Source organism: Diceros bicornis, chromosome 20, assembly GCF_020826845.1.
Source record: "Diceros bicornis minor isolate mBicDic1 chromosome 20, mDicBic1.mat.cur, whole genome shotgun sequence".
In the NCBI taxonomy this organism is placed as follows: Eukaryota; Metazoa; Chordata; class Mammalia; order Perissodactyla; family Rhinocerotidae; genus Diceros; species Diceros bicornis.
This window is the reverse complement of record NC_080759.1, coordinates 48,206,769-48,223,306: the sequence shown is the minus strand read 5'-3', so window position 1 is coordinate 48,223,306 and position 16,538 is coordinate 48,206,769. Positions and strand designations below refer to the sequence as shown.

The 16,538-nt window shown below is 41.4% G+C and overlaps 1 protein-coding gene across 1 annotated transcript in view; it reads right to left on the bottom strand.

Moving 5' to 3' along the window:
* Positions 1 to 16,538, bottom strand: part of MYO10 (myosin X) — a 214,619-nt gene that overhangs the window by 36,602 nt on the left and 161,479 nt on the right. The window lies entirely within an intron of this gene.

Below are 16,538 nucleotides of genomic sequence, written 5' to 3'. Positions count from 1 at the left end.
GGACCAAAGCACCGCTTATCAAGCCATGCTGTGGCGGCGTCCCATATAAAGTAGAGGAAGATGGGCACAGATGTTAGCCCAGGGCCAGTCTTCCTCAGCAAAAAGAGGAGGATTGGCAGAAGTTAGGTCAGGGCTGATCTTCCTCACACACACACACACACACACAAAAACAATAATTCCTTAATAGTAATATCCATGTTCAAACTTCTGACAGTTTTACAAATATTATAAATGCATCACCATTTTTAATACTGTTTTCCAAAGAATCTAAAGTGTTGTACAAATATCACTTCATTACTCTTTAAACTTCAATTTCCAATGCATTTTTTAGCTAAAGAATACAGTGACCCAGTGAGGGACTAGGGGAAGTGGGGAGAGAGAGAAAGCACGCACCAGTGGAGAAAAGAGACTAGAAGCATAAAGAATTTTAATTTTCTCAATTTCTAGTCAAATACCCCATTCACTGAGAGCTCCACAGTATGATCACTAAATAAATTAATCCCAGAACACACAAATAAAGCCAGAGGAGATCAAACCAAGACCTAATGTTCTGAAATGCATTCTCTTATCTGCTCAGTTGCCAAACAAACTGGCACTGCTGACAGGACAATAGTCTTTCAGAGCAAAGCCCAAAAGTAGGCCATTTCCCATTTACAGCTTTTGGGGCAGTGGTTTGTTTTTTGATCCAACCACTCATTCCCTTTAATTAATTTGTATTTTCTAATCCTACGCAACTGTGCATAAAACGACTGAAAAACAGCGCCAGAGGACATAAGGGCATTGTTAAAAAAAGCGTAAAAACTGGAAAGTGGCTTAAATTTGTGACTCTTAAAAACACAGTCAGTCATTAACACAAAATTAGGCTTTAAGCCATGTTATTCTGTATGCTTTCCAAACTAGCGAAAATAAATGGAAAGAATGCTCTGCAAATCTCCTTTACAGCTTTTGATGGCGCAGCTGCCATCATCTCCAACAGGCTGACTTCTTTTAAATTTAATGTCTTCTAAAAACGCTGTGGTCAAATTGTCTTCACTCAGCAGTACTCTACCCACGGATAGCCAATAAACTAGGGCAAACCTCCAAAGAATTGCGGCTGCCTGGTTTTTAGCCATGATTATTTAAAATACCCTTAGAAAAGTAAGAAAGACGAAAATATGAAAACAAAATTACCGTTGGTTACTCATATCTTATCTTTGGATTAAAAAATGAGAGAGGCAACTATTCTGAAGGTATTTGGTTAAAATGCTTCCGTTCTATTTATTTGGGAATAGAATCTGACCAGCAGCAATCTACAAAGAGTAGGACAGAACTAACATAAAACAAGCCCTGCATAAATCATCAGACTTGGTCAACTTTGTTAAATTCATAATCGGAGGAAGCTTCTAATTTAATATTTAATCATTGGATGCTCAAAGACTTTTAATAAAAAGTATCTCTAAATATGTTTCAAGCCTTCAGCATTCCTGACCCCTACTGTGTTTCCTTGCTTCTTTCCTTCCAATCTCTATTTAACAGTCTGTACAATTCCTTAGTTTCGCACTAGAGTTATTAAAACATTCTAAAAAATATCACCAAAGGGATGCCCCATCCCAAAAAGTTCAGCCGCACTTACCATCTTCCCGGCTCTCCGATGAGCATTCCACCTTCCGTTTGGCTCTCAGGCCAAAATTCATATGGAAAACAACTGCCACACTGACCTTTTCGCCACAGCTAAAGACACTGAACAATAATGAACACCATTCCAGTGCTTTAAAAAGTGCTCGGTCGTCATGACAACCCCTCCCATTCTTGGGCTAATTAGTGTGGTGTGGTTGTAGGATTTCATACGGCCCAGGGAGGGGAGGGAGAGAGCCCCCAGGAGTGGCCGCTCTTTCCAGACTCCCATCGCGATTGTGTTTCTGCCTCTTCACAGAAATTGAACCAGGGAAGGGGGATCTATAGGCAGATTGTCGCCATGGGCAACCACACTGCAATCACGAGGCGGGTAAACCTGTATTTCCATTGGTGGTTCTCTTTTTAGTTTCAACTTCCTTCCCGGGTGAATTTAATGTTCAAAGATGACACAGCTGGAGGCTGGACAAGTCACCACTTAAAGGCATGTTGCCTTTCAAAACTTCGAGAATGCATTCCAGTCTTCACTGGTAACTGGTTTTCCAGAACCAGAGCTCACTGTGACAAAGACTGCCTGCAGGGTCTAACAGTGAAGTTTTGATGGCAACAAATGGGGTGGAGTTTAGAAGTAACGGCCATAAACTGGGGCAATTATAGTCACAGAAGTCTGGTCATATCCATTTACTGAATATGAAATTATTAAACACCTATGTGCAAGGTTTCACGATTCATGCTTGGGGAGGATTAGAACAAAAAAAGGTGGGGGCTCGATTCTTTTCTGTCTTTAATCAACATCTGTCACCAGAATGGGACATTTGTTACAACTGATAAACTTACACTGACACATCATAATCACCCAAAGTCCATAGTTGACACCAGGGTTCACTCTTGGTGTTGTACATTCTATGGGTTTTGACGAATGTATAATAACATGTATCCACCATCAGAGCATCATACAGAGTAGTTTCATTGCCCTAAAAATCCTCTGTGCTTCGCCTATTCATCTCTACCTCCCCACAACCCCTGGCAACCACTGATCTTTTTACTGTCTCCATAGTTTTTTTTTAAGCAACTTTTTAGGGCAGTTTTAGGTTCACAGCAAAATTGCGAGGAATGTACAGAGATTTCCCTTATACCCCCTGTCCCCACACATGCAGGGCCTCACAGGGGCTGACTGTGTCTCCAAGGACCCTGAAATTTAGGAAGGTGACAGGTGTGCCAAACATCACTATGTATATATTAGAAAGCTCAATATAAATCCATATTAAAGATTAAAATTAAGTTCTCTGGGAACACAGGAGAAAGAAAAATACTGAGGTGGTACAGGTGGTGCACGAATTTGAACCCTGGTCTGAACCAGAGTTTGGGCTCTTAAACTTCTATTCACTGCTGGAGGGGAAGGGCATTCCACATAGAGAACACAGCGTGGGAAAAAGCTAAGAGGCAGAAAAAGAACCTGGCATGTTCAGTAGCTAGTCTGGGACAGAACGGGGGAGGTGGGGAGGGACCCGGGCTGAGGGTGGACACTGCGCTCACGTTTGATGGCCATTTGTAGACTAAGGAGCCACCTGGGGCTCGAGCAGGAGATGAGCGTGCTCAGGCCTGTGCTGTAGAAGAATTCTCTTGCTGGCAGTGGCAAAACTGGAAACCAGACCAGAGGCACGGCTGGGTGTATTTTAATATCATGCACATCATGAAATATTATGCAGCCAATAAAATAAGACCAAATTAAAGATGCACCAGTTGACTCAAGCCTTTTGCAAGGTGAGTGAGAAAAGATGCAGAAAAGCACGAATCACAATCTCATTTTTGTAAAGCAAACCATGTCTCCACCCAAAAAAAACCCTGCTCTATGGATGCATATGTGCATGAATATATACGCCTAGATACGCACGTGCAGAAAAGCATAGAAGGATACATGCTAGGTCCTTACTGAGTCAGGGGCACTATTATGGGCGGTGGGAAGAAGAGAGAGCTAAGAGAAAAGGGGGGGAAATTATCTTTTACAAAGTGAAAAAATCAGATACAGAATGGATTCTAAAGTCCTGCATGGAACAGGGGGAGGGAGGAAAAGGGACGCAGGGTGAGCAGGTGAGAAGCTGCTGTCAGGGTACTTTAAAGTAGTAGCAACCCAAATGTCCAGCAACTAATGAATGGATAAACAAAATGTGGTCTATCCACACAATGGAATATTATTTGGCCATAAAAAGGAATGAAGCACTGATACATGGTACAACATGAACATTATACCAAGTGAAAGAAGCCAGTTACAAAAGACCACATACTATCTGATCCCATTCATAAGAAATGTCCAGGACAGGGAAATCTGCAGAGACAGAAAGTAGAGCAGTGGGGGCCGGCCCCGTGGCTTGGTGGTTGAGTGAGCATGCTCCGCTGCTGGTCGCCCAGGTTCGGATCCCGGGCGTGCACCGACGTACTGCTTCTCCGGCCATGCTGAGGTTGCGTCCCACGTACAGCAACTAAAAGGATGTGCAGCTATGACATACAACTATCTACTGGGGCTTTGGGGGAAAAAAATAAAAATAAAAATAAAAATAAAAATAAAAAAGGAAAGAGCAGTGGTTGCTTAGGGCTGGTGGAAGAGATGGGGATCCAGAGGGGTGGAGAGCCAAAAGGTTTCTTTTCAAGATGATGAAAATGTTCTCAAATCGACTATGATGATGGTTGCACATATCTGTGAATATACAAAAACCCACTGAATTGTACACTTCAAGTGAGTCAATTGTATGGTATGTGAATTATATCTCAATAAAGCTGTTAAAAAAAAAAAAAGAGTATCTTAGAAGTCAGACAGACACAGAGCCATTTACAATGGACAAGAAGAAAGGGATACAAAAGAAAGTTTGCATCCTGGAGACAGGGTTAATTATATTTAGTTTCAGGTAATTGAATTCTACAAAAAAAAAAGAAAAACTTTCCTACAATCTGAAAAAATAAGATTTCAGAATGCCTAGACAAAACAAATGACTGACAACAGAGCATGCTAAGGCCTCCACAAAAATCAACTATGGGCAAGCCCTACCTTCTGCAGCTTAAAATCCAAATAAAGGGCAAGAGAAGTGGGCCCTGGCAAACAAGGACACAGTGCGGGGGAGAGGCTTTACAACGAAGACATAGAAAGAATGCATTTATGCGTTAATGAATCTGATTGCCCTGAGTGTTACCCAGCCTTCCATAATTTCATAAATATTGTATAAAGACAGCAGGAAGTGTGACAGCGGACTTGGAAAGAGCCACCTGACTACAGTACAGGGACATTCAATCTGTGCTTATTAAATTAGAGAAATTAGTGAGTTTACTATCTTTGGACCCTCGAAGTTCCAATGCTTTTCAGCATTTGAGAGATCGTAACAGAAACCAACTGAAGAACCCGGGAAGAGGGGGCGGAGGTGGCAATCCAGCCTGCCACACGCAGGCCCATGGGGTTTGGTGGGGGCCGGCCAAGACTTTAGGGAGAAGGTACTTCTCTCTACTCTGAAGGCAGAAGCAGCCCTGGTGAAGCTACATCGGCAAGACAGCAGGTCAGGCGATGGTGGCGCATCCAGCACACTGCTGCTGAGGGGAGACCCACCCCCTGCCTCGGAGGCTCCTGACGAGCACACACATAACACTCCTCACTCTACTGAGAGGGGACGACACGCCAGACGGCGTGGTAGGGCAGGCACATAACTGATTCTTATTTCACTCTGCCATCATCCACCGTTACCTAATATCACTTAACTTGGATCTGTGAGATCAAATTTTTTAAAATTTGGTTTAAGAGGGGAAAAAATGAGTGTCTCTAAAAGAAATGACATGCTTTATTTGACTATAATTCGTAAACTGACAACCATACAACTCACTGTAATTTACTTATGTCCCATCTTGTGCAAGATAAACATAAATGAAAACTGGGGCCGGCCCGGTGGTGTAGTAGTTAAGTTTGCATGCTCCGTTTCAGCGGCCCGGGGTTCACGGGTTTGGATCCTGGGCACGGACTGACACACTGCTTGTCAAGCCATGCTGTGGCGGTGTTCCATATAAAGCAGAGGAAGATGGGCACAGATGTTAGCCCAGGGCCAATCTTCCTCAGCAAAAAAAAAAAAAAAAAAAAAAAAAGAGGAGGATTGGCAACAGATGTTAGCTCAGGGCTAATCTTCCTCACAAAAACAAATTAAAAAAAAGGAAATAAACGCAGTGATTAAAAGAGGAAAAAAGAGTAGAAAATGTATTGTATTCCCCCTTTTGCCTTGGCTGACAGGAAGCTCAAAGTTAAATTTACTTCTCAATAATAATGGTCATTAACCACGTATTTCATTTTGCCTTAATTTTTGAATGACACTTCATTCTTTAAGAAGCATATATTATTTTTGAAGTCCAAGGTAACAATCACAAAAATATGTTAAAAACATTAATAATTTTTTAAAAAAGAATTCTATTATTCTACCCTCAAAGATCTGCTGTTGATTATACGCACTGAATTTCAAATCCTTGTTCAGCAGCCGTGCAGGCACCAAGTACTCTTTTGTTTGTGTGTGTAAGGTACCGATAGCAATCCCTCCATTCACACAGCAGCTGAACACAGAAACCCGATGGGGTGGGTTAGACGGGTATGATTACTCCATTTTGTAGACGAGGAAACTGGAAGTGGGCAAGGCTAAATGACTTGTTCAAACCAGTTTCAATATTTGCTTAAATCAAACAATTAGGAAAGTTAAGTCTCAAAGAGCTTTGCATTCCTGAAAACTAGTGTGAATCAAACTTGTACACACAAACCATATCTTCCTACTGATACGTTATAAAATTGCTGGCATAGTTCCATAGGATATAATTCTCAGAGGAATGAGTTGGAAACTTCTTTAGGGAAAAGATTACGATGAAATCTAGGAAGAGAATGTGGCCCCCTATGGTAGCATTCCCAGCAGCACCCCGTCTTCTGGGCGCACGGAGGCGTTCTCTGAAGATTATAGCACTGTAGGGGCCTTAGGGACCAACTAGCAGCTGCTGACTTGGTGTAAACACAGTGATATAAAAATCACAATTCTAAGGGCCACGGCAATGTGGTTCACTACACGGGAGTTCAGGCGAATATCTGTACGTGGAAATAACTGGTGAACAGAGGAAACCTTTTGGAAAACCAAATAGCAAACTCGGAACAAATCCATCTCTGGTCACTGTGGTCCCACTAACACAGACAACAAAAGGCTGACAACATCCTGACTTTGCGTCTCAGCCTCAGATAGCTGACAGAGAATTCAAATGTTCTCTGACCTACTTGCAGCTGCAACTGCATTTGCATCTCTTCTCTTCTCCTTGGGTACCTGCCAAGTGTGGGCGTTCGAGAAGAATCGATACACAACAGTGGACAGAAGCATATACTCGCAACGCACTGAACTGCATCCTGTGGAAGGAGACTGCGTGTGACAACATATTTAATAAGGACTGCTTTTGTTTTAGTAACAAATCCCAAATACGGCTTGATGAATTAATTCATGTGGGTGCTTCTGAACACAGGCTATAATTTATTTCTAGAATGAGTCCTTCCCTCTCTCTTGAGGAGAGAATTTATTTAAAGTCTAAAAACTAAACACTTGAAATGATCACAGTGTCTTGGAGATCAGGTAAAAGTAGGCATTACTTATTACTTTAATCAATCTGAAGTATGTTTGAGGAACCGTCTAGACTGAACAACCAGACAGGTAATGGTATGTACGGGATGCACCAGAGCAAACCCAGTCCCTGCTTTGACCCGACAAACGTAGGCTCTCTTTGGCTGCAATCTGCTTAGAATGCAGCATGGCAGCGGGCCCTGGGCCCGGCAATACAGGTCCTCAGAGCACAGAGAAACCGAACACGGCATCTGAGCATCATACCAACACCTGTCTCTTTGCCCTAACTTAGTAGCTTCAAAAAAATTTCTTTAAATGTTGTATCTTATAAGACTTCACCCTTCCATTGGTAGATTGTTTCTCAAAGTGAGTAGCATAACATTCTAAAACAAAATTAAAGAGTTCTACTTTTTATCATTATATTTTAATGGATCCTGACTTACTTCCTCTGTGAAATACTGTAAACTTTATTTACATACATATTAGGTCTGCAACTGGGGGACTTAATACACAGTTCATATTATGGAGGATTAGTCCTGGCATCCTAAGAAATATAAAACAAATTGATTATTTAGTAAAAAGAACCATTAGCTAATTCTTTATGTTGATAAGAAACTCTTGTGGAGTGGGGCACAGGCACAGCAGCCGTACAGAGAGGATGTAAGATTTGAGGTGTATTTGTGTTTGCATTACCATTATGGGATATACCTCTCCTTTATTCAACTTGAAACACAAACAAACCTTACTTTTTTTTTTGGTGAGGAAGACTGGCCCTGAGCTAACGTCTGTTGCCAATCTTCCTCTTTTTGCTTGAGGAAGACTGTCCCTGAGCTAACGTTCATGCCCATCTTCCTCTATTTTGTATGTGGGATGCTGCCACAGCATGGCTTGATGAGCGGTGTGTGGGTCCAAGCCTGGGATCTGAACCTGTGAAGCCTGGGCCGCCAAAGTGGAGCACGCGAACTTAACCACTACGCCACCGGGCTGGCCCCGAAACCCTACTTTTTGGTAACCCTTCACCAACGTTAAGAAGATTACAGAAGAGCTTACCAAAAGTGGATTATGTTACACTAATGAAATATCTTTCCAGCCCTGTATTGACTGAGAAAGTCTTGACACGACTCTCGACCCCACCTCTTACTAATTAACAACAACAAAAAAAAAAAAGAAAAAAGATGCAAGCCCTCTTGATCTTTATTTGCTGTCTTTGCTACATCAAACTCTCAAAAGCAGTTAATAAATATTGGATAGAAGTTTATCATGCTTTGAATAGTTTTCAAAAGCATGGTTACTAGAGCAGCAATATAATTTCCCTGACCTTGAACAGACAGTAAACAAAAGCCAATTAAACCAGTGACAAAGGTTCTTTGTACTTATATCCATTGTTTCTCTCCCTGGCTGTTAAACATTTTACACAGTTGTTGCCACTTGCTGATTTTCCCATTTTGAGAAAAGAGGCCGAAACTAATTTCCCCTGGAGAAGAGGCAACCCCTTCCCGGGTGGGGAACAGGAAGCAACAGGTTACACGACTCACAAAAGCTGTGAGCCCGTCCTGGAGGTCAGATTATAGAGCGTGGAAATTTCTCACTCACCAAGGACAGCCTTCACACCACACCCTGCCGGGCCCACAGTTATCACCCTAAGCAAGGAAAACTTGATTCTGCTACAGCTGGAAGCTGTTGTGCTCACTTCAGACCCACATAAACCCCAACTACCTAACGGGAAAGTAAAAATTTGAACATAAATAATACACATGCACACATGCACATAGATGAAATCTTTCTAAGGCATCGCTTTAGCCATGTCATAACCATTCACAAACTTCCAGCCCACGCCACATTAAGACAAAGGCTTCAATTTCACATTCGAGGCCCCCGCAATATGGCTCCATTCTACCTTCCTCGTCAATATATCCCTACACATACCCTACATTTTAGTCAAATTATAGGTAACTCTAGCTGTTTCTTGACCACAACCTTCACTTCCTGTCTTATCTCAGCTGAGGCTAGTCTCTCCACTTGAAATGTTCTCTCGTTGTCTTCAACTGTTGAGTTTCATGGATCTTTTAGCGGTCTCTCAGATATGCCCTCCTCAATAAAATGGTTCCTGATGCATCCGACCGGTGCCCTCTGTGACCTTGACATGCTCTTCCTCACGTCACATATTTTTGTATATCCGTTAGACGTATCCATGTGAACTCTCCATTAGATTATAAATTCCTTCAGGGTAGGAGCTGAATTTTATGAATTTCTCACTAAATAGCCTACCTTTGGACCTGACACCTCAGATACGTACACACTTACACTTCTGTACTGCATAAATCTGGTTCTGTTTACAGCTAATGTACTTGTTTGGCCATGACTTAGAAACAGTATCAAAAGCACAGTACATGAAAAACCAAACTGATAAGTTGGATTTCATTAAAATTAATAACTTCTCTGTAAAAGACACTGTTAAGACAAGGAAAAAACAAGCAACACATTGGGAAAATATTTGACATAACATATCTGAAAAAAGACTGTATCCAAAATACACAAAGAGCATTTAAAACTCAACAATATAAAAACAACCCAATTTTAAAAAGAGGCAAAAGCTCTGAGCAGACACATCACCAAAGAGTATATAGGGATAGCTAAGAAGCATATGGAAAGACCCTCAACATCAACTGTCTTAGGAAACTGCAAATCAGAACAACAATGACATGCCACTACACACCTGTGAGAGTGATTAAAATCCAGAAAACTGAAAGCACCAAATGCTGGCAAGGATGTACAACAACAGGAACTCTAATTCATAGCTGGTTGAATGCAAAATGATACAGCCAATACAGAAGACAGTTTCTTATGAAGCTAAACGTAGTCTTCACATACGATCCAGCAGTCATGCTGGTAGGTATTTACCCAATTGAGTTGAACACTCATGTTCACACAAAAACATACACATGTATGTTTATATCAGCTTCATTCATAACCGTCAAAAACTGGAAGCAATTGTGATGTCCTTCAATAGGCAAATGGACAAAGAAACTGTGGTACATCCATTCAATGGGATATTATTCAGATGTTAAAAAAAAAAAAAAAGCTATCAAGCTCCCAAAAGACACAGAGGAACCTTAAATACACAGTGCTAGGTGAAAGAAGTCGGTCTGAAATGGGCATATACTATTTGATTCTGATTACATGACATTCTAGATAAGGCAAAGCTACAGAGACAGTACAAAGATGAGTGGTTGTCAGGGGTTCAGGAGGATGAATGACTAAGTAAAGCACAGGGAAATTTTAGGTTGGTGAAACTATTCTGTACGATACTCTAATGATGGATGAATGACATGACACATTTGTCAAAATCCGTAGAACTTTACAGTACAAGAATGAACCTTGGAAAATCCTAAGAAATAATGCACACTGTCACAAAAGAATCTAAATGTATTACAAATATATGAAACAACATCACTGAAGGATTGGGCGGAAAAGATGCCAACTAAAGTAACTTCAGAAATGGAGTCTATTCAGTCTAAGATGAAAGGCAAAGGAGTCCCATATAAGCACTGTACCATAGTTGAAAAAGTTGTTTCCCTTGGGGGTATAAATTAACAATTCTGATCTTACTCTACATGTATACTAAAACTGAACAATTAAATAAATGGACGGCGGAAAAACACCTTAATGAAACTAATTCTATTCAACTATATGTGATTTACTTTCATGAAAACAGCAACAGAAAAACTCAACTCTGACACAGGCTTAATCTTGACTCTAACGAATGCCAGTCACAAAGTCTGCCAAGCAGTCCTCAAAATGCGTTTCTAGAGAACATGCCCAAAACACAGCTTGATACCCATTTATTTTTTCAACAACTTATATGACATAGCTAGAATGTGTTTTCTATGGGAAATAGTTCAGCTGCAAGATGTGACAGAGGAACTTTACAGTACAGAGTTTAATGAGGTTGGAAGTAAAAGAAATTGGGAGATAAAAGTAAACTTGTCTCCTTTTCTCCATTAAGTTGTTATTAAATGAAAGGATAATGCACGTAGGGGTTGTTTTTTTTTAAGTCAGAAATACAGAGAATATATACAATGAAAACCCACAGCTCTCCTGGAGAAAACCACTCTTTTTTTTTTTTTTGTGAGGAAGACCAGCCCTGAGCTAACATCGGATGCCAATCCTCCTCTTTTTTTTCTTTTTTGCTGAGGAAAGTTGGCCCTGAGCTAACATCTTTGCCCATCTTCCTCCACTTTATACAGGATGCCGCCACAGCACAGCTTCACAAGCAATGCGTCAGTGCGCGCCAGGGATCCCAACCTGCGAACCCCGGGCCACCACAGTGGGGTGTACGCACTTAACCACTTGCACCACTGGGCCGGCAAGAGAAAACCACTCTTGCCAGTTTCCTTTATTTCCTTCCAGCTTATTCTACGCATGTATAAACATATGATTGTGTGTGCATGTATACAGATGCTCATGTGCACATACACATACATGCTTTGTTTAAAAAAAAAAAAAGGCAAATTAAAACATGTTCCACATTTTGCTCTTTTCACCTAATGGCATCTTAGAGAGCGAGTTTCCTGTTAGGGCACAGAGGCCCCCCATAGCTGCACAGTATGGCATTACCAGAATGTATTTAATCAGATCCCTACTAACGAACATTTAGGTTGTGCCTACTCTTTGCTGCTTTCTATTCAGCTGTTACTGAATGAACGGAAATACGGTGGAACCGTGGAGTCCTCACCCCAGAGTTTCCTGTAACACTTCCATCCCTGGCCCCCAAGAACCCTCTTTGTTTCACGGTGAATGCAGTCCCATACTTTGAGGGCCAATGGTTAGGAGCACAGAGAACTGGAAGGTGATCGCTCCAGGGTGAAGCTTTATAACCTCCTCTGTCTCCGTCCAGCCTCTAAGGAAATGCGACTACTGAGGTGCCCTATGTGCGAGACAGGCTTCTGTCTCACAAAAAGATTACTCTGAGGGACTCCTTCGGCTCCCAGTTTCTATAAAGTGCCACTATTAGTATGACATTTTAATCAATCAGTCAGAAAGTAATTACTGATGAGAAGACTAACTAGCAATTTAATTCTGCCAAGTTTTTATTATGTTTTAGTGTGTTAGATCATGGAAATTTGAGAGTTTGTCTGTCACATTATATGACAAGGTCATTTAATATTTCTAGTCCAAATGATGGATAGAAATCTAAGGCGATGGGTTACGATAAAAGGCGGTGTCTTAAACTTATTTAATAAAAATAGCAGCTACCTACTCATTGAACAAGGACCGTTTCCCCCAGTGAATTAAGCACTCTACATGTATGATCTCACTTCATCCTCACAACCACCCTATGAATTAAATTGACCCTGATGATCAAATTACATGTGTGATATAAGGCAGAGAGGAAACCACTCAGGAAATGCTATTAGCTAACATTTGCAGAGCACTTCACGGCTTCCAAAGCACTTTACATACAGGATTTCATGGGCTCATCTCTACCGCCCTGGGAGGTGGGCAGGGCAGCTATCAGTATTTTCATTAAACAGGTCCAAAGAATGCGAGTGATCTGAGTCACATCACACAGCAGTCACCAGGACAGAGGAGCAACAGGCACCCACTTCTTCTAACGTCAGAATCCCTGCGGATTCTGCCCCAGCATCCCTGGAGCACAGTGCCTCCTCTACTCATGGACAAGTTCAAGTCCAAAGTGACACCGTGTGAGTAGCTGCTATGATCATCTGTGGGTGGTTGATCCATTGAAGCGCTTCTGTTCTGACGCATGGACTGGTTTGTTTTATGAATCTCTGTGGTGGTGGGGGAGGCAGTAGTAAGGAGTAGCTATACTCATACTACCTGTAGTAACAGCACCAGTGACAGTAACAGCAGCAGCAGTCATGGTAGCAGTAATAATGAAGGCTAACATGGACCAAGGATTTACTCTGTGCCAGGCACTAAGCTAGCTTTATAATGCTAGCTCTTATTTAATTTCAACAATTCTATGAGATACAGATTATCATCACCTCCATTTTACAGACACATAACCTGAAGCACAGAGAGGTTAATTAACTTATCCAGGGTCACAAAGCTCCTCCAGACAGAGCCCGGCAGAGTGACAGCCACGCCAGCACTCTGAACCACTGGCTACACTGCTTGTCGTGCAAGGTGCAAGTCAAGGAGGGGGTGGGGGGTTCCTGCAGGTCCAAAGTATTCATTATTTAACAATGGAGTTTGTTTCCTGGTACATTTTTCCGGAATATTTCTGAATGAAATTCATCACAATAGCTATCTTGGTAGCACACTTTAAGCCAAAACAGAATTCAACTTTTGAGTATTAAAACTAAAATGAGACAATATATTTAGTTAGAGCAGGGGTTGGCAAACTATATCCTGTGAGCCACACTGGCCTGCCACCTGTTTTTGTAAATAAAGTTTTATTGGAACAAAGCCATGCATTGTCTGTGATTGCTTTCATAGGACAATGGCAAAGCCTTAATTATTTACTATCTAGCCAGTTACGGGAAAACTTTGCTGACCCCCGAGTTAGAGAAACGAAAGCCAGGCAAATAGTGCACTCAAATAGTGCAAACTAAATTGTACTCTAAAGCTAATTATACAACAGATTTCAAAAAATCAATATGAAAAAAATAATGTAAAGTTTCATTAATAATTTTCAAATTCATAACATATTGAAATGCTAACATTTTGGATGTATTGGGCTAAAATACATTGTTAAAACCAATTTCACAAAAACTAACTTCTTTTTACACTATTTAAATGTGGTTACTGGAAAAATTTAAATTACATGCATGACTCATTATATTTCTACTGGACAGTGCTGTTCTAACTGGGCTGAGCCTCTGGTCTACTTGGACACTGGAAGAACAAAGCTTAACATTATAATTCTATTTGCATTTGTTTAATACTTGGAGCATGTTTTATGCAAATGAACTGTCAGACTATTTTAATACAAGGCTTATATAGAGACTAAAAGAAAATACATTACTTCTTACTAAAAACATGATTTTTCAAAGATGAAAAACAGCACTCACTCAAATAATGTAAAACAGAAGAGACCCCATGAACAGTTTTCAGGAGGCTAATGACTCTAAACAAATTAGACAGGAAGAATTTCCATTAACTTCAAATAAAGTCTGAACATCAAGACAATGATTCTCAAACAAAACACACTAACTTTATTTTCCTAACAAATTTCTATTTCGTTTTCAACGTCATTCCAAAATATTCCTAGGACATTAAGTTTTGTTTGTTTTTTTAAATGAATCATTGAGCCTAGCATCTTCAGCACCTCCGGTAATGATGAAGAGCAGCCCCAGGGGGGAATTTGTAATAAAGCCAGATTGAACAGGCCAAAATAAGGGCACATACACTCCAATCCTCTTTTTCCCCAAATCTGACAAAGAAATGCTCGGAAAGGCTATGCCTGACAGATCCCCAACGTTCAGTATGAGCATTTTCTCTTTAATTGTGTCCGTGGGATATTTACTCACTTGAATCTTAGCTACCACTGTGCCCCAGTCACACACTTGTTTCCAAAACCCGCAAATGCCTGAAAACCACACGTATTTAATGTTTGGTCGAATGCTTCCTTGAGTTACAAGAACACGAGCCCGCCCTCGTCCACAGCTTCTTTCTTCCATTCTTATCCCTTTCCGGTTTCCTGCTCTGAACAACGGCCCTTGCACCTGCTGCTCTGACTTCCCTTCCTCTCACTGCCCATGACTGTAGAATACCGCACGCTGGTGGGTTTCCTTACCTCCTCTCCTGCACACACCGGATGCAGACACCCCTGCTCTGCCTCCCTCTGGGCCATGAATTCCCAGCAAACCCCGCAAGGAAGTTCCTGGTCTTCACTCCTTGTCTTGCGGATGAGGTGCCTAGGGCTTTCCTGTGGACATCCTGGGCCACCCGTGTGGGGAAGACAGAGAGCAGTGTGTTCTTGCAAAAAGGAGACCCCTAGATCGCCGAAGGTGGAGCTGGCATTTAACCCTCTCTACTGAAAGCAAGCTATGGTTTCCCTCCTGAATTAAAATGAAACCGCAAATAATGGTACCTACTGTTTAAATATGGGTTACTCCGTACCAAGGATTTTCGTTACCTTAATTAAATCTCAAAGAACCCTACTAGGGCGAGTGGGCAAGCCAGGAATATAATTCCATTATACACATGGAGGAAGTGAAGTGGATGCAACCTGAGTGACTTGCCCAAGGTCACGTGACTGGTAAGACTAGGACCTGTGTCTAGATTCCGTGCTCATAGGAAAACCAGAGGGCGAGACTCCAGGCTTGCCTGTGACTGCTGCTGGTCCATGAGGAGATGGATCTCGAAAGTGAGAGTAAGCTCTTAGGAACTTGACAGCAATATGACATGGCCACATCCTTCTTACTGTATTTTTCAAAAGTACCAGTCCACGACAAATGGGCAATAATAAAAAAGAACTGCTCTTTCAATGTATAGTTTGAGAAGTGCTGTTCTAGAAAGTACTAATGGGAATTTTGAGTAATGCTTATAACAAACTTCTTCATATTCTTGTGTACACAAATCCGTTATTACAATATTATTCATTAATTTTGCATAAAGTACTAGACTTATTTTCCCTTTCTATTGTTTAATGTCAGATCAGGCTCAACGGATAAGGAAAGTGTATTTATCTAAATCCTTCCTCAAAACTGTTACAAGTGTAAAACGCCTGTTCAGAAAATCTGATATCACATCTCTGTTAAAAGTTCTCCAAACCATACACAAGATAAAATCCAAACATTTTTGTATTTCTATCTTTCTATCTTCATCTACTCCACTCCTCATCTGAAGTTTTATTCTCCAGAGGGTGCCCATCAAGCCTCCCTTGTTAATGGAACTCCCACTGTACCCAGGGCAGCTGTCCTGGGAGTGAGATCATTCCAAGCCAACTCTGCAAACCCATTCACCTTTGCCAGATATTCACTCTCCTAGCTTCCGGTGGAGCGAGGCTCAGCCACAGGCTCCCGTCTGGCCCTAGAACCAAGCAGAGAAGCCAAGACCAGGGAGATGAGAGGCAAATCTACTAAGGGACTCCTGGGTAAGAGTTTTTCTTCCTAATAAAAGGAGAGCAGCCCCTTTTGGCCCAGCTCCAATTCCTTTCAGGGGTTAATGTTTACTTTAAGAGGACAAGGTCTTTATTTGCTTTATTCAGAGATGCATCCCAAGAGCACAACAGGCGCTTGAAAACTATCTGTTGAAAGAACTGAATAAGGATGTTCTGTAATGATGTGATGGTTACCACCACGGCAGCCATTTTGCAACCTTGCGGAAGGACCAAGAGAATCTCAGACT